This window comes from Syngnathoides biaculeatus, chromosome 8 (genome assembly GCF_019802595.1).
Source record: "Syngnathoides biaculeatus isolate LvHL_M chromosome 8, ASM1980259v1, whole genome shotgun sequence".
NCBI lineage: Eukaryota > Metazoa > Chordata > Actinopteri > Syngnathiformes > Syngnathidae > Syngnathoides > Syngnathoides biaculeatus.
In genome coordinates, this window is record NC_084647.1 from 20,055,550 (window position 1) to 20,079,311 (window position 23,762).

The 23,762-nt window shown below is 44.2% G+C and overlaps 1 protein-coding gene across 15 annotated transcripts in view; it reads left to right on the top strand.

Annotated features, from left to right (window-relative positions):
* The window catches only part of mecom (MDS1 and EVI1 complex locus), a 141,613-nt gene that overhangs the window by 89,689 nt on the left and 28,162 nt on the right, over positions 1-23,762 (top strand). The window lies entirely within an intron of this gene.

Consider the following 23,762-nt stretch of genomic DNA (forward strand, 5'->3'; position numbering starts at 1 on the left):
TTCCAGCACTTGGAACCATTCATCCATCCATTCTCTTTGCTGCTTATCCTCACGAGGGTCGCGGGGAGTGCTGAAGCCTATCCCAACTGTCAACGGGCAGGAGGCGGGGTGCCTCTGAACTGGTTGCCAGCCAATCGCAGGGCACATAGAGACAAACAGCCGCACTCACAATCGCACAGAGGGGAAATTTAGAGTGTCCAATTAATGTTGCATGTTTTTGGAATGTGGGAGGAAACACACGCAGGCACAGGGAGAACATGAAAACTCCACATAGGCGGGTCCAGGATTGAATCCAGGACCTCAGAACTGTGATGCCAACGCTTTACCAGCAATTCCACCGTGCCGCCCGCACTCAGAACCATAAATTATGAATGAGGTCGGTGGTTGAACCAGTTCTACACTGTTGTGTCACTTCTCCCATCCAATGAGATTTGAAAAAGTGACGATAATTAACATTTTGAAAACATGGAATTATAATGCAAATAAAGTTCAAAATCGAAGAACCAAATTAAAGGGCTGTTGACATATTCCATAATTGCCTCACAAGAAAGGTTTTCGTTGGATTCCCAGAAAAACGGCTACTTTGTTGCCCCTCACATAGGTGAGAATTCTTTCGAATGAAATGTTTGTATGGATGGAGCCCATCTTAGGAAAGAAGAGCACACGTTAAGGCACTGTTGGACTCACACACGGGAGGTCCTGAGGATCACCACAGTGATCGTGTGTGTCCTTTCATTCCATGTGATTTCATTTGACCTCTCTCTCTTCCTGACATGTCATCACAGTATTTGCTTCTGTCTCGCGCTCCCGTTGTTATTGGTCATCGCGACGATGTGCACGTTGTGCCCAGGTAATTTGGAACAAATTGATAGGCATGTACAAACCCGCGCATGGATGCCAGCACATCTGCGTGTGTGTTCTCTTTCGCACATCTGTTTGCGTGTGTGAAGTTATAGGTTCTGACTGCGCTGGCCCGGCTCCTCTTGACTGATGATAAATGACAGCGCCAGGGGCAGATAACCCTCCAGGAGTTTTTGCTCTGGAGGCCCGTGGCGGAGAACATTCTGAAACTCCCTGGTGACCTGACGCACACTGCAGCCTCTGTCCTGTTTGTTTTTTCTGCCTGGATTTCGCTCCCGCTCTCGTCCTCGCTTTCTAACATCCCTGCAATTGCTACCTCAGACCCCCCCCTCCTCCCCCGGCCCCCTCTTCTTTTGCTCTGGCCGGTGATAGAGGAAGGGCCCAGAGCAACCACCTCGCTGTGGGCAGTACGCCATTCTAGGCGCCAGGCAGTCGCACGAAACCCCCCTTTCCAAGGGATTTTTTTTCTTCTGGGGGGGGGGGGGTGGTTTATTTTACTGCTATGCTCTTCTGCCAATGTCTTTTATAGAGGGGAAGAAAAGAAACACACATTTGAGTTCACTTTGTTTGGACCTAGCAAACGTATATGAGTGGGCACAGTAGGCGGCAGATGTAGACCAACCGCATAAGTTTCTGATATGAAATGTTGAAATGCAACTTTTGGAGGAGGGCTTGGCGGTCCGGGGGTGGGGAGTAGCGCAGGCCAGGTCATAAAGGAGTTGCAACGCGAAGATGATAGAGGTGGAGGGGAGAGGGGGGGTGGGGTCTGCTGTTTTTACAGTCGAGTAGCAGCAGGCTCTGTTTAATATGAAGTAAAGAACAGATCCAACTGCGTCATTAACTCTCAATTACAGCCATGAGGCGAGCAGGAGAGGCTGAGCTGAGCGCAATTTGTGCGTGTGTGTGTGCGTGGGTGCGTGGGTGTGTGTGTCCTTTATGATGGGCAAAATACCACCGTGCTCCGTGTAAAATTGCGGCCAAATTCATGCAGTTATACAGCAGGCATGGCGGCATGCTGCATGCAGGTTTGGTTTGATGGTATTTGTGCACAGTAAATATTTGTCATATTAGTAGGTGTGAGAGGGGTGTTGTTGGTTCGAATTACCACATCAAAGTTCTTTAGTTTTTTTTTCCTCCTACGCCTTTCACTGTGTTTTCAAATGGTATGTGGAGTGTTGTCGCCTTTGATTAAGTATTTGGTTTTGTGCTGCGCGGTGGTTGGATTCTGCACTCAATCATCAGTATGAATGTATTCTTCACGTGGCCCAACACTTCAACAAACAAAAATGAAGGCTACTTAAAAGTGATGAAGTTTCATTTTGACCGCACAAATTGGGAGAGACGACGATATTATAGGTCCCAAATGCTCATCACTGTAAAATTATTTAACTGTCCGACTGATGCAGTAATGTATCGCCATCACGGTGTAGATAAACGAGGGAAAAAAATGCAACCTATATGTCTGGATTATTTTTAATAAGTCAATGTTTCTGTTCAAAAGAAAGCAGCAACTATATCCGGTCTAGAGTTTTGTGTTGTCATTTAAAAAAAAAAAAACCTGACAGGGAACATTGCATAGACGGGGGTAATTTTGTCGGTAATGACAAAACATCATAAAACCTTTCTGGCGCAGACAAGGCCAATTACCCAGATGGGACTGATAAACGTGTGTGCGTGCATCTGTTTGTGTTTGTGTGGATGCGTGTCGTTTTATATTGAGATATTTCCACGCTGCAATACACTCAGTGACAGCGTGTCCAGATGTGTGGACACTTTCCCATTTACAGCATATGATGCGTCTCACTTTGGCTTTGGATTTAGACTCGTTTCATTGTTGTTTTAAGGGCAGGCGTACCCAGAGAGAAGACTTCAACTTCAGGATCCTGCGGAGAAGAATAAACAATGTAGATCATGGAAAATGCACAATTATAGACGGAGACATATAAAGGCAGACAAATACATTGCTTGAATAGAGCGAGACTGGAAAGGTGCCAGTTGCCAAGGAGCATGGCCCAGTGTGAACCATGCCTAGCAGGCAAGAGCTCTCAGAAAATATATTTAAGAATTCTGGTGTTGCGTGACTCTGGATAAGGTCACAAAAGCACTGCTGATGTACTTGTTGTGCAAATACAGTACACAGATTGTCTGGTTCCTTGCTGTTTCTGGGCATGTCTGCCCTATCAAAATTACTGCAAGATCACAGCACGCAATGCTCATCGAGGTGAAGAACAACACTCTAGTGTCGGCTAAAGATGTACAGAAATCTCTGTTGTCAAACCAAGGAAAAGTTAAACAAAAATAGATGTCATATGGGGAGTCCACTGAGGAACCCTCTGCTATTTAAAAAAAAATAAAAATAATACAAGTTTGCGTTGTCATCAAAACCTCTCCCCGCCTGTCAATTATGGTCATTTGGGGCTGCTTTTCTACTTCAGAGCCTGGATGAGCTGCTATGACCAAACCATTCCTAGTTCTATTGAACCATTTTTCATGAGAATTTTAGACCATCTGTCTGCCAATTGAAGTGCTATCCAAAAAATAAGGAACTCAACCCAATTGTGATGGTGTGGTATGAATCTCCAGAGAGCAGTTCACGTTAAACATCCAAAAAACATGACTGAACTAAGAATTTTGTCAAGAAAAGGGGTTGAAAATTCTTCCTGACCAACAGGCCAGGATTGATGTGCAACTACAGGAAATGTTTTTGTGAGGTTATTAACCCCAAAGAGGGTCAACACATTTTTTTTAAATCCAAAGATTCTTGTACTTTTTCCACCCTGCAGTGTGACATTTGGATGCGTCTCAGTGAGAATGGCTCTCCCTTTTTTTTTTTTTTTTTTTTTTTTTTTTAAAATACTTAACTGCCGCAGTGAGACTGACAAAACGAAATATTAACCAAGTGACAACTTGTAACATGCACAACCTGTAAGGCAAGATACCAGTGTGATGCAAAATGCACATACTTTTTACTTGCTATTGTGTATGTAATGGATTTTTTTTTTCCCCAATGAACTTTCGCTCCACGGGAGGCCACAATGCCGGGCTTGTCAGTTTCCTTTGAGGACGTTCACATTTAGATTGGCTCGCCGTCAGTAGTTCAGGTTAGTTACTCGGAGTTCTTCCTGGCATCGGAAGCAAAAGTTGGGCCCGGGCAGCGTCCAGCAATGCCGGGCGGGATGCTTTTCGGCTTGGCTTGGCACAGTTCGGTCTCCATCGAGAAAAATAACAATGACAACAGGGGTATCCCTGATGGGGCTCATACCATAGCTTCGAGCGCTATATAAATGCATATTGCATATCCTCGACGCTGGCCATATTCATGAACATAATGTAACCATTTGTAGAAGATGAACTGTCAGGGACGTCACGTGGAGCCGCCACGGTCACCATTATCAGTTTGTGACAACAGACGCTGTTTTCTGCTCAATGACCAAAGTATTGCGTGTCTCCGCTTTGCCTATTTTCACACTGTCCGTCATGGCTGGCCTCGATTCGAGCGCCGGCCTAACTCATCCCCTTAGCTTGTGTGAAGAAGCTTGTTCCCCCGCTGGGCCGGAGTGCACGGACGGCAGTCTGAAAGCCCCCAGGGGACAGCGCTTTTTGAACCGCTCTTGTCCTACTGGTTTGATGCAGTGCATCTCTCTGTTGTTGGTTGTCTTTGTCAGGCACGATAGGCGGTCCATTACTTCAGACCGCTCTAACGACAATCTTCGGGTAGCCTCCTTTTGCTTTCTCAAGATTCCCTGAGTTCAGCAAACTTTTTGTTTTGCAGATAAACTAGGACAGTCTTTTTTTTTTTCTTTTTCTTTGTATATCAAAGGCAACCATTTAACCTGTAGTTGCGCATCTCCTTTACCCACTTCCATTTTTCAACAAACTTTGTCATGACTCACACAATTAGGTTGTCTTCTATTTGAGACATTCGAGAGGAGTTTACATACACACAACAGTTTTTGTTGTCTTTTTCTTTTTTAACCATGGATCGGAGGAGCCAGAAAATACAAATGTTCACAAACAATTCCATTGTTGTTCTCATGTACACACTCCATATGGGTCATCATTTGAAAACAGAGGGCTTACACAAGTATATCATATACTAAACAGTAGTTGTATGTCGCAACACTACCACAAAGCTTATTTGAAGAGATGTTGTCGGAGAAGACGCAGTTGGCATTCATCACATTGTGACTGCCAGCAACCGGATTTTTATGCCGCAGATTCTGTCTACGTATGTGTGCGTGCTAGTGCCTCAGAGTGTGTGTGCATGTGTGTGTGTGTTATTCATTTTTAAAGGGAATTGACACTTTTAATGGCTATTCCCCGTGCATAATTGGCTAAACTCTTTGGAGTTTTAGTAGGCGAGCCCTATTTTCTGCTCCACAATGGCGCCGTTCTACTCCTATAGCTACTATAGCTAAACCGAAACTTGCAAGAAAACGTGGACGTCCTAGAAGAAAACTTAGTTTCACTTAGGTAATTCCCCATCAGACATGATCACTGGAGTGGTTTTTTTTTCTTCCCACACTCACAAAGGTTCTGATGGTGGCTTTAAAAAAAAAAAAGTGCTAATATAGGTTGTGCAGTTCATTCATCACTGTTGTTGTGGTATTTTACTTTATTAATCACCTTTGATACAATAATTCAAATATATTTTCGTCAACACATGTAAAGTAGGATGTGCAATATATATATTTTTTTAGTTTTCCATCAGGATGAGGTACAAAGAGATACACAGAGCAATGAGAGCAACGTTGAACAATGTGTGATAATGGCAATATAATTTTAATTTTTTTTGGAGTAGATTATGTTCACTGGGTTTTAACCCATAACTTAAAAATGTCAAAATTTGAGCTTTTCAGACAGACTCAAAGGTGCTTTAAACCTTCAAGTTAGGCTAAGTGTTGGGCTTTAATCGTCAAACTGTCTGTTAACAGTTTGCAGATTATTTGACAAAGATGTGATTTCATGACAAAATCTTTTGGTCCAGAATCCTTCTAAATCAAATCCTTTTTGTCTTCCAGCCATCATGAAGACAAACTAGCCTTGCTTACACTTGAACAGTTAACATCGGAAAGCCTTTTAGCATTTATTCAATATACTTGAGAACCAGTTTTAAGGTCTGTGCGCTAACACACGCTTTGTCCTTACAAGTAAGTAAATTCAAAGCACTAGTAGAATTACTTGGTCTTAAAAAATAATGTTTTTTCCACTACTAGTACCACTTTGACTTACTAATACGCAATTACCCATTACTAGTAAATGATTGTACTGCACTGGAAAAAAAAAAAAGCAGCTCTAGGCCCCATTAGAAGACAAGCCACACACTAGCAGCCTTCTGGCAGCAAAATTCCCACTTGTAGTTTCACCTCACTATTCAAATGTATTTGTCCCACTCTTTCAGGACAAAAAAAAAAAAAAAAAAGTTTGTCATACTGGTGAGGACAAAGGGAGACGGTGTGTGAGGCATCTAAACAGGTTTTGGTGAACATCAAAACCTCCAAACCGCCCCGCCTACCAACGGATTTTGTTACTAAAGATGATTTTCTATAACTTATAATGAGGACGATTATATTGCCGATGGTAGTTTTTGAAAAAAAAAAAAAAAGAAGCCATCTTCTCTTTGATTAGTGAAAAATTATTTTCAAGGAAAAATCATGGATTTTTTTTTGAACGGCTGATTGCCACAACGCGTCCAATTTTTTTTTTTTTTTTTTTTTTTTTTTTTTGATGAGACGTTGTGTGTCTCTTTATTTCTTAGCATTTGTGGGCTTTCCCCAGCGTGACCGCTGACAAGCTTTTACGGTAAAGAGGTGGAGAAGCTGAAAGGATGTGTATGTGCGAAAGAGACAGCGAGAACACCCTGATGTCCGTGCCCTCCTCGTGTGAATACATGAATTCATTTACCACTTTGTGGCTGCCAAACTCAAATATTTACTTCTGGAGATATTTAATATTTATGATGTCGAAAGCAAATATTGGCCCGAGGATTGAGTGACACGGAGAGGTCAAACTCTGGGCTTGGCCAAAGGGGGCAAAAGGGAATGTTATTGCCTTGTGTATGTGTGCGTGTGTAGGTGTTAGTGTGTGCGTGTGTGTGTTCGCCAATCCACATCACAGACGTGGCGCACACTGCTCTGTTTGCTCGCAGACACGCGTGCAAATACGACACGCTTTAGCAAACAATTTACATGAATTTGTCTATTATACATTCATGAGCTTCAATCTGTACTTGTCTACTACAAAAGACAGCTGTATTGATGAAAGGGATTTCAAGTGTACATTGGGATGAATGCGAGCGGACTGGTCCTTTTTGCCTCCATGCGTGTGTACATCCAGGATTGTATGCCCATCTACATCTTTGCGAGTACGTACGTGCTTTGGAAAATGCGTTCCGGGAAGCTGATCCGTTTAGGGGGGGGGGGGGGGGGGGACAGTTTTACGAGCTGGATCACATCAGATAAGATCTTGTTTCCTTCGGTCAGATCTCCCTCACCACTGATTCCGGCTCGAGAGCTCCATGACTAAATGGTGCGCACCTAATTTCTTTTGAACTGACACCCAGAAGAAGCATCCCTAAATTGGAATATCAAGTTTGCTGACGAGATCTACTTTCAGATCTGTGGGTACGTGGCACTTGGCACCGGATCCGATCACTGTGTTAGACAAGACGACAATAAAATGGGCTCAAGTTAACCTGTTTGTTTCATTGAAAACAGAGCACCGTAATAATAAATTGGCATCTGAAAGTAGAACAAACTTGTAGAGTCGCAGATTCCGTTCAAGTAACTTCCTTGTGAACTTAGTCATCCCAAACACAAAGCAATCAGCTTTTTTCTTATCTCCCTTATTTCTCCCCTTTATCATTTCTAGCTTATGATCTGTCTTTCTTTTTGCCTTTCCTTCTTTACCCCTTGATAAGGTATTGCGCAGGTGTGTGGAATGTATACAAACCAAGGATCTCAGTGAAATGTCAACGATCCATTTGTTCTCTTTTGGATAGGAGTGGAAGGACAAAACATCTTTTGTGGGACATTGATAAAAAAAAAAAAAATCTGTGAAAGAAATGCAAAAAGATGAAAGAAAATCCTGGTAGAGTATTTGTAAATCAGCCGCCTTCAGTTCACACCACCGAGAAGCAATACCTACTTTAGGGCCCTGTTATTGTGGACGCGCGTCCAAAAATAAGCAGGCACGCAATAGCTAAACAAAACGTACATCAGGAAAGAGTTGATCTAAATCTGTCGCCTTATTTTTGGGTCAATGCCGCTAACTGCAAGTCATTTAAAAGGAGAATTTCGTGACCACAGTCAGTTATAATCCCATTGCATTCATGAGGGCACAAGTGGGATGATACAACAGTCAAGCTGGAACTTGAGGACTCATATTAAAATTATCTTTAGCTTGTTGAAGGTAGCTAGACGCTAAGATAATGAAGGCCATGGATGGATGAATGAATGGATGACGGGGTTGGGTTGGTGATGGCCGACGCAACAAAGACGCGTTTTCATGGACAGAGCAAAATTTGGCCAAACAAAAAAAAATATAAAGAACTTCAAACTTTACATGTAAGACAACTATGTATAAAATCCTTCTTTCTGCAAGTAAGCCATTTCAAAGATCATATTTGTAAGAAAAGCATTGTATCATATGGTCACAATATATTTGAAACTGTGAAGAACCTCAGGTTGATCCATGTGGAACACCTATAGTATATATATTTTCCTTCATACATCATAGTATTTATATTTTCCTTCATACATTATGGCTTAAAAATACATTTTATTTTACAAGCCAATTCATTAAGTAGTACAGCAATATCAATTGCAGTTTTTAGTCTAACTTTTGGGTCTGAGGGAGCCGTTCCTGCTTGGATATACAGTAATAAAATGCACTAACTTTTTTTTATCCTTAGAACTTGGTAGTCACCATTTTCATCACCCATTGATATCTCCAGCTAAAGCACTTGATTTTAAATGGGTTCATCTTTAGCAGTCTTAGAATAGAAAGTTGTGTATCACTTTTTTTGAGAACAGATGCCCGTACACCAAAGAAAAATCAAGTTACTAGACTCCGAATGGAAAAGACTGATGAAATGTATCATCTGGATTTGTCAATTGCCTTTTGTAGAAGCAAATTTGTGATAATTAGTCAACAAAAATGTGTGTTGTCATGGCAAGAAGGCCAAGGCCGTTTTCATTGTAGTTGGCTGAAAGTAAGTGGCTGTGTGGGAATGAGTGGACCTGGCCAGCTGGTAACACCCCCTGTCTTCTTTTCTTGACTAAAACCATTTGATGCCATTGAAACAAAGCAAGAGTGAATGAATGCGAGAGCAGAGGTGATCGCTGGTGTGAAGGTGCAGAGCAGCGTGATGCAATGTGAGATAGCAGCTGTCTGTATGGATGTGTACTTGAGCGTGCTTGCGCGTACAAAGAAATGACTAAATTCCCCTTAATCCCATCAGTCTATTATAAATCTCTTTCTTTCAAAAGCGCTGGCTCATCCCGCGCACTCTGCTCCGTCGCAGTATGTCCTTTCACTTTGCCCGAAAGTGCGCCAGGATATGTTTGGAAGGTGTGACAGTTCCACACCTGCGAGTGTAAGACAGGTTGTACGTAACCTTATCTTCTCTGCTTTGTGCGTGGTCCTTTTCTTTGGCACTGACTGGATATGAACAAATTGAACATTGTGTTCAGGCGGAGGCCGCGGGGATTGCGGGGAAGGAAGCCAGCGGCCTCCAACTCTGCGCGGCAGTAGCCCGGGACAGGAGATGAGGAGCCGTTCCAATGTGGAAGAGTGCTTCCTTCTCACGGACTGTGCTAATGAAGTGTGTGCACCTTTTGTTTGACAGGGCCCCTCAAGCGAGGCCAAGTGCTCTTACAGACACAACGGGATCATCATGCACCTCTTTTCACATGACGTGTCCGTAAGGTTACGAACACAAACTGACGGCGCTCAAACTTTGACATAACATCTTCCATTTTCTCTGCGCTACCCTCTTGGATTGGTGGCCAGTCAACCGCAGGACGCAAAGTCAGTTAGAACCATTTACACCGTCAAATGGTAAAAGCTGGTAAAGCGTTGACCTTACACTTCTGAGGTCCCGGGTTCAGTCCCGCCCTGCCTGTGTGGAGTTTGCATCTTCTCCCCGTGCCTGCGTGGGTTTGCTCCGGGCACTCCGGTTTCCTCCCACAATCCAAAAACATGCAACATTAATTGGACACTTTAAATTGCCCCTAGGGCTGATTGTGAGTGAGTCTGTTTGTCTCCATGTGCCCTGCGATTGGTTGGCAACCAGTTCAGGGTGTACCCCGTCTCCTGCCCCTTGACAGCTGGAATAGGCTCCAGCACTCCCCGCGACCCTCGTGAGGATAAGCGGTGAAGAAAATGGATGGATGGATTTTATCACACCACATACAGTGGTGGAGTAACAACCAGTGGAGTGGGTCCAGTCGCCAAAGTGTAGATTTTGGTACAAATTATTTCCGTCTGCTTTTTCACGTAGCTCAGCGGCAGTGTACATTGCATCCAGCTGCTTCCTTTTTATTTGTATTCACCGAGTCCAGACTGTGAAGAAGAAGGAAAGCACGTTTGTGGCACATGGACACATGTGCCAAGGACAAAGACCCCTTCCCCTTCCAACCAATCCCTGGCACCAACTTCACAGAGCAATTAAGGAAGTGGCCATTATCAAGTTATCCAAACCCAATCTGTGAACACCGGCAACTCATCTTGCTTCTCATGAAGGGGAACGTCTGACTCCTGGAATTGATTCATTATATTTCCACAAGTTATTGTATGAACAATGAAGGATGAACGGCCTCCTGCAATGAACCTAGTTCTGATTTTTAAGCATTTTTTGCTCTTGTGCCTTGGGATTAAGGTTAGGGTTAGGTTAGTTAGGGAAGGTTATGGTTAAATTTATTAGATTAACGCACCTTTTTACTTTAATACTTTTTTGGGGGGTGGGGGTCATAGAGAGCTTTGCATTAAATCTGGCAGCTGAAAAGAAAATGAGTAACGTATGGGTTGAATAGTGTAATCACTTCTTGAAGGGTCCTTTCATATCAACCCCATTTCAAGAGTACAGAGAAGTTAAAACCCTGTTGAAATATTCGACATGTGCTCCCTTTCCCCATATTGTACTGAGCAAACCAGGACAGAAACGTGTTTTTTTGCATCCTGTTCTACTCGCTTTTGTTGCCTCGACATTGCAACGACTGCCTTTTCCAGTCACGTGATGGCATCACACTTTAGGAGCCATTCAGCTTCAGAGGTTCCATTATTATACATTTATTAAATATATATATATATATATATATATATATTTATGTTTAAAAACAGATGAACATCACAAACCATGAATCGTGTGATCCCTTGACATGTTCACAATTTATTTATCTCGATTTTCCAGCTGTGTGTGTGTTGGAGGATAATACTTGCACAAAGTTATCCAGATCCACGTCTACTCTCTTGTCTCTTTGTTGCCCAATGCAGAGGTGTGTGTGTGTGTGTGTGTGGTGTGTGTGTGTGTGTACGTGCGTGCGTGTGTGTGTGTGTGTTTTGTAGGAAGGGTGGAGGAATGGATTAGTCAGTGTGGGAAGATCAGAAGAGACAGATACCCCTGTTTCCACGCATCCTATTAGGAAGACTCCTGTTTCCAATTCTAAGTGGCGGTAATGATAACACAATGTGACCAGCAAGACAACGGTCTGACGGGCAAAAGCTTGTTCAGCGCCCGAGACGTGGGTAGGCTGAGCGATGAGGCTCAAAAATGAACTCGAGCAGCAACGCAGTAAAATGATGAGAGAGCAGCAGGGAACAGTCTTTGTGGCTATTGGGGTTACTTTTTCCAAGGACATTCACACACTGTCATACAAACAGGGTCAAGCCAAGATAACAGAAATGTAGGACTCTGAATTGAGTTTTATACACAAATAACATGCATAAATCAAGTCACCTCGCTATTTTCTTATCCCAAATATGCATTACTTTTATTAGCATGACTGCCAAAGTCCTCACTTTGTTTCCTCACGTTGTTGGAAGACCTACTGAGAAGCTTCCAGGATAACAGCTCAGCCCGGCAAACCCATTTTACTTCCAGTCCACACTCTATCTGTCTTGCTCACCCCAGCGTAACCCAAACAATACTTGACAGTGAATTTGTAGTGTTTCCTGGACATTTGGGGAAGATATGGCAGCTCCAAAGAAAACCTCCGCCGTGCCAGGCCTGAGGAGGAAGGAGGAGTCTGCCCTTTTGAGGAAACTATGGCACAATCCAAATAACAGGGCCTGGGGCCCACTGTCAGGACAGTGATCGATGACGGAAGTCTCACGTTCCTGCCCCGACTGACCATTGGTGAGCAAAGGGGGACAAATATAGAGAGACAAGATTGATCGGCTGCGCCGTAGTTGCAATGGCAGGCTGCGAGACCAAGGGATGGGACAGGGAAGATGTCGAACGGGAGAGAGATGTTGAACAACCACCAGGTTGTTGATTGCCCGTCTTTTTGATTCGAAAAGCAGACACGTCTTGCAGTTTGGTCTACAACCTTTCCAAAAATTGCACTGCATTGAGACAGCACCACATTTCACTGATTGCAGCTCCCACAGCTGTGGCCACAGGAATTCAGTCTTGCCTCTTTCCACTCGTCTCCATCTCCCAAGTTATCACTCGCTCTGGTCTTCTCTCGCTCTGTTGGTTGCATCTCTCACTCTCCCCGCCGTGGCATTCCTCGATTCCTCAGGAAAACACAGCGGCCTTGATTTTAAACAAGAAAATCACTTTTCTTTTGTCCACTCTCCCCTCACTTGTCCAGTTATCCAGTTTTGCCCTCTTTCGTAGAGGTTCTGCATTCAGGACTGTTTGGAAATAACACATGAGGCATTTACAGCATCTGACCTCGAACAAGTGCAAAAAAAGTTGTCTCTACTAACCTAATGTTTGAGCCTTTCTTTCTAGAAACTCATCATATTCCCATTGACTGAAAATGATGGGTGATTACACACACGCACGGTTTTGTTGTCTACAACAGTGAAACGTTTGCTTTCTGTGTTTATTTTGGTTCCTCTTGTTTTTCCTAAAGTGAAACCACGAGGTGGTACCAAACATTAGCGAATGAGGGAAGAAACTGTGCATCCGATCACGCAAACTCACAGTACAACTGCAATAAGCCACCACTTGATTTGGGACACTTTTGGCAAGATTTTGGCAGTCATTGTAAAATATTGAGTCAAAAACCAAGGAACAAAATGATTCGTCATTGCACAAAAACATTATATCAATCTGTTCACTGTTATTATCTTATTTTTTTCAGTAGTGCCCCTTTCAGGATTCGGGCTTTAATTGTCCTCTCGAGGGGTGAGCAGAGTAGCGAATAAAGAGCTGCTTTACTCAACATGTTCTTTCCAAAGATTTCCGTCAGCTCCGCTCTTGCCAGTAAGCTCTCGTATCGTATCCAAACACCGCTTCCCTCCCAGGTCGTCAAATGGGGATGCTCCCTGGCGACTAATCCATCTTGCATCTTTTAGGAGATGGTGAGGGATTTCAGTCTAAACTTTGACGACAATGTGAGCCACCTAACGCTGTAAATGGCGGAAGCCGTGATCGGGAATGGGGATGAAACAACCTTCTTGTGCGATTGTTGGAATCTGCTTAGTGCAGATGTCTCCCCTCTGTGGAGTTTACATTTATGTTTTACTGTCAAATTCTTTTTCTCAGAAGTCCAGACAGAGCCAATTAATAGGCAGGAAATGAGTCAGGTCCCCGCTGCAAGTGAGCTTGACGTCGAGAGGAAATGAGCGCCAATGACCAACTGAGGAAGAGGAATGACTGATCAGGGAGTGTGTGCATGCATACATGATTCTATCCCAGTATGATCTATTCCATTTCTGTAATGTGATATGGGTCCATTTAATCGTGAATAATGAAGCATTTTATGAGACGGACTCAGTTTAGGTCAGAAGTGAATCCGAAAAATATAAGTTTCCTGTAAGAACCGGCAGGTACGGTAAGAAAAATTGGTCTTGTTCAGACAGCTTTCACAGACTACACATTTCTTTGCACTGACTCAATTTGTGGATGATCTATCTCGCTTGATTTTCATTTTCTGCATAAAAGCTTTGAGTTCCATCCCAACCTGGGCCACAGTCAATGTGCAGTCGTCCATCTGCTGCAGAGATAATCTTTTGTGCGCAGAACCACGGTCGGAACATTTTTCCCCAAACTTTCAGTTCCATACAAAAGAACGTAGAATTTAAAATGAAAACTGATAGTTTAATTGAAGAAATTTTATGTATTATGATAAACAACTGATCAGTGATACATTGTGGTCCTCTGTTCATTTAAGTGGACTTTTTTTGCAAATATTCATTTCGCGAGTTTGGTATTGTGTTGCCGTTGCCAGTCAGGTGGGCGCAGTTGTGGCTGGAATGCTGATGGGATGAGATATGCTCATACACCCGTGTTTCCATTTCTTTGCGTACGCGCGTTTTATTCCTGACGGCGGCCACGTCATTTGGTCTGGTGCATTCGAACAAAAAGACCTCACTCCCACGGGCAGGCTACCTTTCGCCAGGAAGGAGAAGGAGAAACGACGTAGCCTTGCCATCACTCCTCCAGAGTACTTTATGGGAAGGGTCAATGTAGTTAACTGGTGGCAGGCGTTCGGATGGGTTGTGCTTCGACTTCAAACAGACAACATTACGGCTGTGCACGCTCGCAGGATATTGCACTGTAAGGCCACTGGACGCGGGTTGAATTACAGAGAGGAGGCTTTGTATAAAGTCCATTAGAGCCTTAAACCAACCTAATGAAGCCGTTCCATTTACAAACCGAATGGCTCAAGGGAAACCGGGTCTCAAATTTAATAAGACCTTGTCCAATCCCTGCTAATATGCTAGATTTTTTTTTTATTATTATTATTTTTAATTCAAGGTACTGAGAGGGCGACTAGTGGTCCAACACAGTACCTCTCTTGGAAAAGTTAATTACGCATGATTAATGGAGCGTTTTCCTTGCAATGATATCTGCGACAGCACAAAGCTGTCGTAAGGCTTGTCAGGCCCAATTCGAGCTGAATAAGTATTTATGTGATCGCATGTGATGGGGCTCCTCTCGGCAGCACCAGCCCTCATCAATCAAGCCCTGCTGCACGCAGTAGTGGGAAATTGGTCTATCAGCGTGGCTGCCTCCTCCCCCCACAAACCTCCCCCCCCCCCTTCCCCAAAACCGCCACCACCACCTCAGCCACCTCCTTCCCTCCCCATTCAATCAGGCCCGGGGCTACAATGCTTCTTTAGCTCTTACTTCTGACCAACGCAGAGGTCACGGGGGGGAAAGTGGGAGCCAGAGCAGAACCCATCCATTACAGCTCTTGTTTCTCTCAGTGGCAGCCGGACAGCGGGATTCTATTAAGAGCTTCGTCTATTCAGCACTGAGATTACACCAGGGCCCTCTTTCAGGACACACCTCACCACCGGCCCCGAGGTTCCGACAAACCCGTTACCTAGCCCGGGGGCCGTCGGACCTCACCCTACCACTGCTTTTTTTTTTTCTTCTTCTTCTTCTTCCTAACAGCAGTCCTCGTGTTGTTTTTCTACAGCTGTAATGAAAAAGACCGACAGAGAGCATGAGAACGAAAGACAGGGCACGGAACCCGGAGAGGAATGAAAGCAGACAATTTAACCTGAAACCTGTTCTGGTTTGGGATGCAGACACCCACCCGGTCTGCTTGTCTTGCGCCGTATTTGGCATTAAGCCTCTGTCACACCGACACACCAAAAGGAATTAACGCTCACAAAGTCCCCCCCCCCCCCCCCCCCCGCATGCGATGATGAAGTGCCTTAGCAACGCTGCAAAGTGATGGAGGCCATCTCCGGTTTTATAAACACACTTCAACAGCTAACATCACAGTCACGACTCTAACGCGATTCAGCAATAAACACGTCGCAATGCCACATCGAACTCTCGCCCCGCCGAGTCTTAAGAACCTCGTTTGTCTGCGGGGTGTCTGAAAGGACTGTTCATTTACTTCTTATGCGCCGTTGCATGCGAGTGAGAATGGAGGGGGAGCACCGCCAGGGTCGTGACCTCGATTGGACAGATGAGCGGCTCGTCCCGTCAAGGAAGAGGAAAGAGACAGGGCTTCTGTCAAACAAAGAGAAATTTAAGACGCTTCCTTTTATCAGGATGTCCACGTTGTGTACATATGCTTCTCGAGCTTGGTTATGAACAACCCTTCTGTCGTATAAACAATTTCAACAAAGCCGTTCATCAGGGATAGAGAGGCAAGGATGCGAGGAAGGTGGAATGTTCTCTATTCTGACAAAACTCTGCTGTCAAGTCTTTGTATCGAAGAGAGAAAAAGCAGGTCGGTCAATAAAAATGAACAAAAGCTGTCGTGACAATTGGAGAAAAGTGTACTGCAGTGTATCCAATAGCGATACGGACAAAAATGATCCACTTCCACTAAGTTTTCTCGCAAATAATTACAAATATCACTTTGCCGGTGACGTAAAGTGACGGACAGAACAATTAAATGTTTTTCCATTACTGTAAATGGCGGAAAGGATAGTAAACGTAAAGCAACCGCCTGCCGTTCATGCATCTTCAAGTTTTTCCATATTGTGATCAATTAACAGCCCAAGTACATTTGTGAGTAAATTGAGACAAAATCAGCGTTATTTCAGGATGCATATTTTTGTGATATTTTTGTTTGATTGCGTGCGGTGAGGCGGCACGGTGGATCAGCTGGTAAAGCAGGTTCTGAGGACCCGGTTCAATCCCAGCCCCGCCTGTGTGGAGTTTACATGTTCTCCCCGTGCCTGCGTGGCTTTTCTCCGGGCACTCCGGTTTCCTCCCACATCCTCAAAACATGCCACATTAATTTGACACTCTAAATTCCCACGAGGTGTGATTGTGAGTGAGACTGTTTGTCTCTATGTGCCCTGCGATTGGCTGGTAACCAGTTCAGGGTGTACCCTGCCTCCTGCCAGTTGACAGCTGGGATTGACTCCAGCACTCCCTGCGACCCTCATGAGGATAAGCGGCAAAGAAAATGGATGGATGAATGAATGCGTACGGTGATATTTGCAGTGAAAATGTTTCCTTGGGGCCAATGTACAGTAGTTTAGAGCAAGGCACATGTTTCAAATTTGAAAAATCTCACAGCATGGACCTAAAAATTACAATGCAATAAAAACTGGATCCACATGCCAATTATGGACTTTGTCATTTGATAAAAGAGCATTTTATTTGTTCTGTATTTCATTCTACATCGCTGGCATGTATATGTGACCAAAGACCCATTCTTTTTCCTGAATAATATTTTCTGACCATTAGGTGAATTTTGATCATTTCCTGTGGCACACGTGAAGAGTTTTCACGGCATGCTGGTTGGGAGTCACTGGTTTAGAGTAGACTGCAGTAGTAATTTCATAAATTCCAATCTACATTGATGAATACCAAATTGTTAATTACTTAAGTCCGAAGGAATTTATCTGCTCCTCCTTTGTCAACAGATGAACTCGGGAAAATCTTGTACAAGATTTTAGTGTGTGTGTGTGTGTGTGTGTGTGTGTGTTGGGAGGATTTTTTTCTTTAGGTTAGAGGTCACAATCGCTTGACAGTTTTCGGGGCTAGATGAGGATGAGGTCGGGGTTCTTGCTTCCACACCCAACTCGTCCAAGCATGTCTTCATTGATGTTGCTTTTTTTCACTGGGGCCCACTCGTGCTGGACTCGAAGGGATTTCCCTCAAATTGCTTTCATGAAAATGGAAGCATGAGAAAGCTTAATGAGATGTTAATTCTGTTTCGATTTGGGGTTCTAGCCCAACCGCCTTGAAACATTCCTTTCAGACTATTAAGCTCTTGAAGGTCAAGTGTCAAATGTTTCAGGTACCAATGACAACGCCTGAGTTTCGGCATCAGGGTGGGTCAGCAAGCGCGGATCGCCCTCGCAGAGTTTTGCCGTTGGTTCTGGAATTGGCAGCCTGAACGCGAGTCAACAGGATCGGAATGCTTCTTCGGGGGCAACGTAATCAGCAGCGACTTCCTCCGATTCAGAAAGCATAAGCTTCGCTCTCCGCCTCTTTTGTTTCAGCTCGAGCGGTGCTGACAGCACAGAGGAAGCTCTGATGGTCAGAGATGATGAACAAGGATAAACACCAGATCCAGGGAGGCAGAGAAACAAGTTTGACAAACTTGGATGTGACTAATGTGTCTGAGCGTTGACGCGTTGCTCGTGCCATCTGTGAAGCGCTTCTCGGTGTGGGGCACAACGGTGGCGGCGCAAGGCCGAGACTTTGGTCTTTGTTAAATGTTGTGTGACAATGAGATTTTCCAAAGTGCCGTCTCGATAAAGAAGTGAGGGGAGAGAGAGGAAAGAGAGGAAAATGCGAGGGAGGTAGATTCCGATAAGGACTGAGATGGTCTGGTCATAGTCCAGCGGCCCTTCATCCGTGTCTCGGCTCGAGATATATCTGAGACCTCACACACCCTCCTGCATCAGTTTGGTCTTCACGCACACACACTCGTCCAGTCAACATCCTCCATCGATCCCCTCGGCTCACAGAAGACACCTGCAGATGATTGATCCCCAAATCAGTCTCACACAATGCCGGCGCAGTAAAAACCATAACGGCCCGTCATAAAAGGTGATTTATCTCCAGCGGGGGGCCTCAGCCACACGGTTAGAATATTAACCCAAAAGTGGATAACAGCTGAATGATCGGTCGGGAATTGAATAAACCCAACGAGCACCGGCGCGCGTACCCGACGACCGAAATCCGCGATGTTCGGTCGGAGTGGAGCCTGCGTGGTATACAACTTCAGCGGATGCGCTCATGTTTTGGTTCAGTAACAAGCCACAGAATAGCCTAGCAAAGCAAACATGCTGAAGCAGCATTGAGCTACTATGCTGCACACAAATGGGATAAGTTGCCAACAGAGGTGAGGTCAGCCCCAAGTGTGAAAACGCTTGTTTTTTCTCGTGCTTTTTAGAATATATCCACTTTTTGATCATATTACTTGCACTGTATGGGGTTTTAATTGTCTTTTTTTTAAATATTTCGTTTGTCATTTTTATTGTTTATATCCCGTTTTAAATCTTTTATCTCTTTTTCATATGTGTTAAATCATGTCAAGCACATTAATTTACATCGTGTTGTGAAATATGCAATACAAATAAATTTGCTTTGCTTTGCTAAAGTGCACATTTTCAGCAGGATTGCATTTTGACATTGAAAGACTGACCAGCATGCAAAATAAGACATTTTTAGGTCAAAATAAGATCAAATTATTTTTTTAAATAATATATAAATCATAATGTTTCCCAGGGGTGCCCTATTATTAATTTTTCAGTTTAAGGAGTGAAGAAACTTGAGTTGAGGGTTTATTGATTGAACTGATTTTTCCCTCAAAGTCAACATATAAAATGTCCCATTTCACCTGTAAATTTTTTTTTATCTCTATCTTTAAATTGTTTTTTTTTTTTTCAGCATTTAGCAAGGAACAAATGCTTTGAAGGAATCTGTGGCATGGAAAATTTTTATTTATTTTAGTGTGTGTGTTTCTTTCGGCTTGTCCCTTTCGGGGTCGCCACAGCGTATCATCTCAGATGGACGCACATATACGTTTGGCACAATTTTTACAGCAAAATGTAACTAACCATTTAAAATATTGACGTGACGTGTTCATTATCCTTGTGTAAAACTACTCATTTATAGATTTAGATTTATGTAAATGGGCAAATGCAAATGTTTCCAAATGGCTGCATAACAGTGGTGGAATTTCATCGTGATCCAGAAACAACAGTAGAATATTGCGATTAGACTCAATTAGGGGAGGACGACTACATCTGGATGACACGAACGCTTTCGTTCAGTGTTCTTGAAGGACAGATTTACAAGTGTGAGCGCGGTAGTCACAGCGTAGATGCGCACGGCAGCGCTTGGGCTTCGACATCATTCCGTCCTCGCTCGGAGCCACTTTGATGCTACTGAAAAGCAGCGAAGCCTTTAATGGGTGTCGCTTTGTTACCGTTGCTGATTTGTTGTTTTCTCGGGTAATTCTGACTTTAATCATCAACCCCTTGCACGCTCAGCCGCTGACCTGAGTTGCCTAGCACGTCTCGTGCACTGTGGTCTCACGTTCTCTCCTTTTTTTGGGGAGGAGTGGGGGGCACTTAACGTTCCTTTGCACTTTCTCAGGTTTCAGCTTTGACCACTTACCGGCGTGTCTTTCTTTCGAGGACGGTAATACAACCCTTCCTCGCTGGGAAAAGTGCAGAATCACCAGACAAAAGTAAACATACTTGCGAGTTTGTCTGCTAGGCCGCGGCCTGCTTCTTTCTGCTGAAAATACCCTTTTATTCGGGAAATGTGACATACGTCGAATGCCAACCCTTAACAAAGGATTCCTCTTCTTCAAGTTGCATTTGATCCGCTCGACTTAACCGACATGGAAGCGTTGTCGTTCCGCCGTCACGGTGCGCAAGTCCAACATCCCAACCTGATATCGGCCGACGTTAAATATTAGCCTTCCGATTGGACACGCCGCGGGGGTGGGGAGGGTGGGGAGAGAATTGTCTCAGTCTCCCATCTTTAAACGTTTGACGGGAGATAAACCTAATGAATGTGTGACACTTGCTCTCGCTTGATCTGAAGTGCCGTGTTCAATTCCATCACGTTAAAAAAAGGCCTTTTAAAGATGATATCTATGAGGCTCTTAGAGGCAATTTGTTCACCCTGCGGCGAACGCCAACATGCTCTAATTACCCCACCCCTCCTTGTCTCTACGGGGCTGTGTGGGGCTGTTTAAGTTTCCAGTCCATTCTGTACGTGTAGGAACTTTGTGCCCATTGAATTCATGTGTGTAAAGTTGCCCTTTGACCTTTGTGCAGCTTACTTGCACCCCACCGCCCACAAACAGTGTGGAAGCGATTGAAGTACTCCAGTTTCTGTATGAGCGGCACGGTGGCACAGCTGGTAAAAGCGTTGGCCTCACAGTTCTGGGGACCCGGGTTCCATCCTGACCCCGCTTGTGTGGAGTTTGCATGTTCTCCCCGTGCCTTCGTGGGTTTTCTCCGGGCACTCCAGTTTCCTCCCACATCCTAAAAACATGCAACATTTATTGGACAACTCTAAATTGCCCCTAGGTCTGATTGTGAGTGTGGCTGTTTGTCTCCATGGCCAGTTCAGGGTGTACCCCGCCTCCTGCCCATTGACAGCTAGGGTAGTCTCCACCACTCCCTGTGACCCTCGTGAGGATAAGCGGTAAAGAAAATGGATGGATGGATAGTTTCTGTACATGTCTGACCCGTGACCATTTTCATACATTATGCTGATCTTATTCCCAGATTTATGTTTATGATTCACAATATTGTAAAAGTGCCTCTTGATTTATTTTCTTGTCAGTACAGAATCAGCGTTCACATTTTCCGAGTCAGCATCTTAATTGTGAACAGTGCAATATCTTGTGTGTTCTGGTGGATTGGGGGATTGGTTTTGACTGCGGAGAAGACCCTGTAGAAGGCCCCATGTTGAAAAAAAAAAAAATTAAAAATAAGACAAAGGATTACAAAATGGGGCTGTAGCTTTAAAAAGGTACCTGATACCTATCTTGCGCCTCACTCGTTTCACTCGTTATTACACCTACGGTGACAGAAGCTGGCGAAAAAAAGAAATAAAAGAATTACTGGACACTGCAAGTTTTCAATTTGTTTTACGAGTGATTTATGTCAATGCTGCATATTGGAATTATGCTTCTTCCATGGGCCCTTTGAATGATCACTTTTATTTCTTTGTGTCGCCTACGAAATGAGAGCCACGTGTGTCTTGCAAGCACTTTGTCATGTAATGGCTCCATCGTTGTCTTTCTGTAATTGACAACAGCAAATACGTCTGACCCCCTTCGGCCCCATAGTACTCCACCCGATGTTTCAAATGTAACGATAAGGAAATGGACGAGTCGGCCTATAGGCTCTCACGCAGAGCTGTCGAAGGCAAAACAAACAGTGTGAACGCAAAACATCCAGGTGCTAATTCAGCAAACATGTCGGGCCCGTTTCTCGGAGGCCATAGAATTTGTCAGAAACCCATCCCCGCTCGCCCTTTCTGCCGGAATGCCTGAGTGACCCCCGGCAAATGAAAATAATCCACAGTAATTAGAAGTAGGCCGGTCTGGTCCTGAGAGCCCCCGGGAGGCCGGGTAAACATGGCGGAGGGGCCGGTGGAAGGGGAAGGGGGTGAGCTGACCTTGTCCACATAAAGCAGTGATTTATGAAGTGCAGGGCACAGCAGCAGGGCTTCTGTCTTCTCCTGCGCAACCAAATTACTGAGGTGGAGATTAACACACTGCTCACGACAGGCCTACTTCCATTTATTTTATTTATTTTTTTATTTTAAATGTACGTGCTCCCCTTTCATTTCCTCTCCTCTGTCTTCATTGTAATTGCTACGGGACCATATGGACTCAGGGTCTAGCTGCAGCGGCAGGGATCCGGCAGCAAAGTCCAAAATGTGCTGCATTGAAAACATTCGCAAAGTAAACAACGTGCGATCCGTGGCGCAGCACCTCGGTTCAGGTCAAATGAAGAAATTTCAGCAGAAAGATCGTCTGCAGATACTTTTTTTTTTTTTTTTTTTGCATGACTGAACCCCTAAAACAAACAAGAAAGCCACAGGGAAATTGCGCAGCGCTTTAAAGCCACAGCACTTAACATTATTAGAACACTTAGGAGATCAAAATAGGTATGAACATGAAAATATGAATGTAGCCTCAAGCTTGCATATGTTGAATTTGTAATGTGGTGATAAAGAGCTTTCCACCAGGGCAAAATCTCTGCACCAAGGGCAGCAAATCATTCAGGAAAAAAAAGGAGATCTTTTTCATCTCAGCACATCACAATATTTTTAAGGGCTCAAATAAATGCAAATTAGAGCTGCACCTGGCACGTCTGTCTTGGTTTGTTAAGAGAATTTAAGCGTCGCCCATCTTTACAGCCGTGAATTGTGCTCGGTCCTGAAAATATTGTTTGATGTGGTGCCCAAAATTGACATTATAATCCAAAGCTTCTGCTTTCTCATAAGAATAAAGAAGAAAGAGTTTTATAGACACTTAATGGATTTTTTTTTTTAATGTCGTTATCCTCTCAAATGTCCATCGTCAGCCAATTGGAAGTTCACATCAGTGGAGCACGCCATCTCCTGGCACGCGAGAGTACTCCAGCAAGTCCCGACATAGCGCGCGCAAAAAAAAAGTGGGTGCTCCTGTAACACTGTTACCCATGTTTACCCCTCCCCACCGTCCCAAATCTGAGGTGTGCATCTTTCCTTTTCCATCGGGCATCAGAAATGCTGGATCGGAGGCCGTCAAACCTCTTCAGATTACTTGTATTTAATAAACAATGCATCATAAAACAAATCCCTCATCCTGACAGGAAGAAAATAGAACAGCTCATTCGGCTTGAGCTCTCCCAATTTATGGCTAAATTAAAAAAAAGGGCTTCCAACAATGGACAAGTCGAGGAGAGGCAGGAAATCAATGACTGAGAGGACCGGGGTCTCCGCTCGGTTCTCAGGGCGCAAAAAAAAAAAAAAAAAAGGATGGGAATCGGTGGCGGGGTCCTGGCTTATTTACACATGATTTTTCCTGTCCTTCCTGCACATTTGGTCCGCGATTGGCCCAAAACAATGGCTATTATCTGGGATGCAAGGTCAATGTCACAGAATTGAGCCATGATCCATCATCATCTGCTCTCATCAACCGAGCCTGCAGCCCTCTTCGGCTTTATGAGCTGCCGAATCAACTCGCCCCCCTAACAACAGCCCCCACCCCACCCCCCAGGTTTAAACTGCACCCCCCAATTTGGGGATAAACTCTCTTTTGCCATTCTTAAATCAA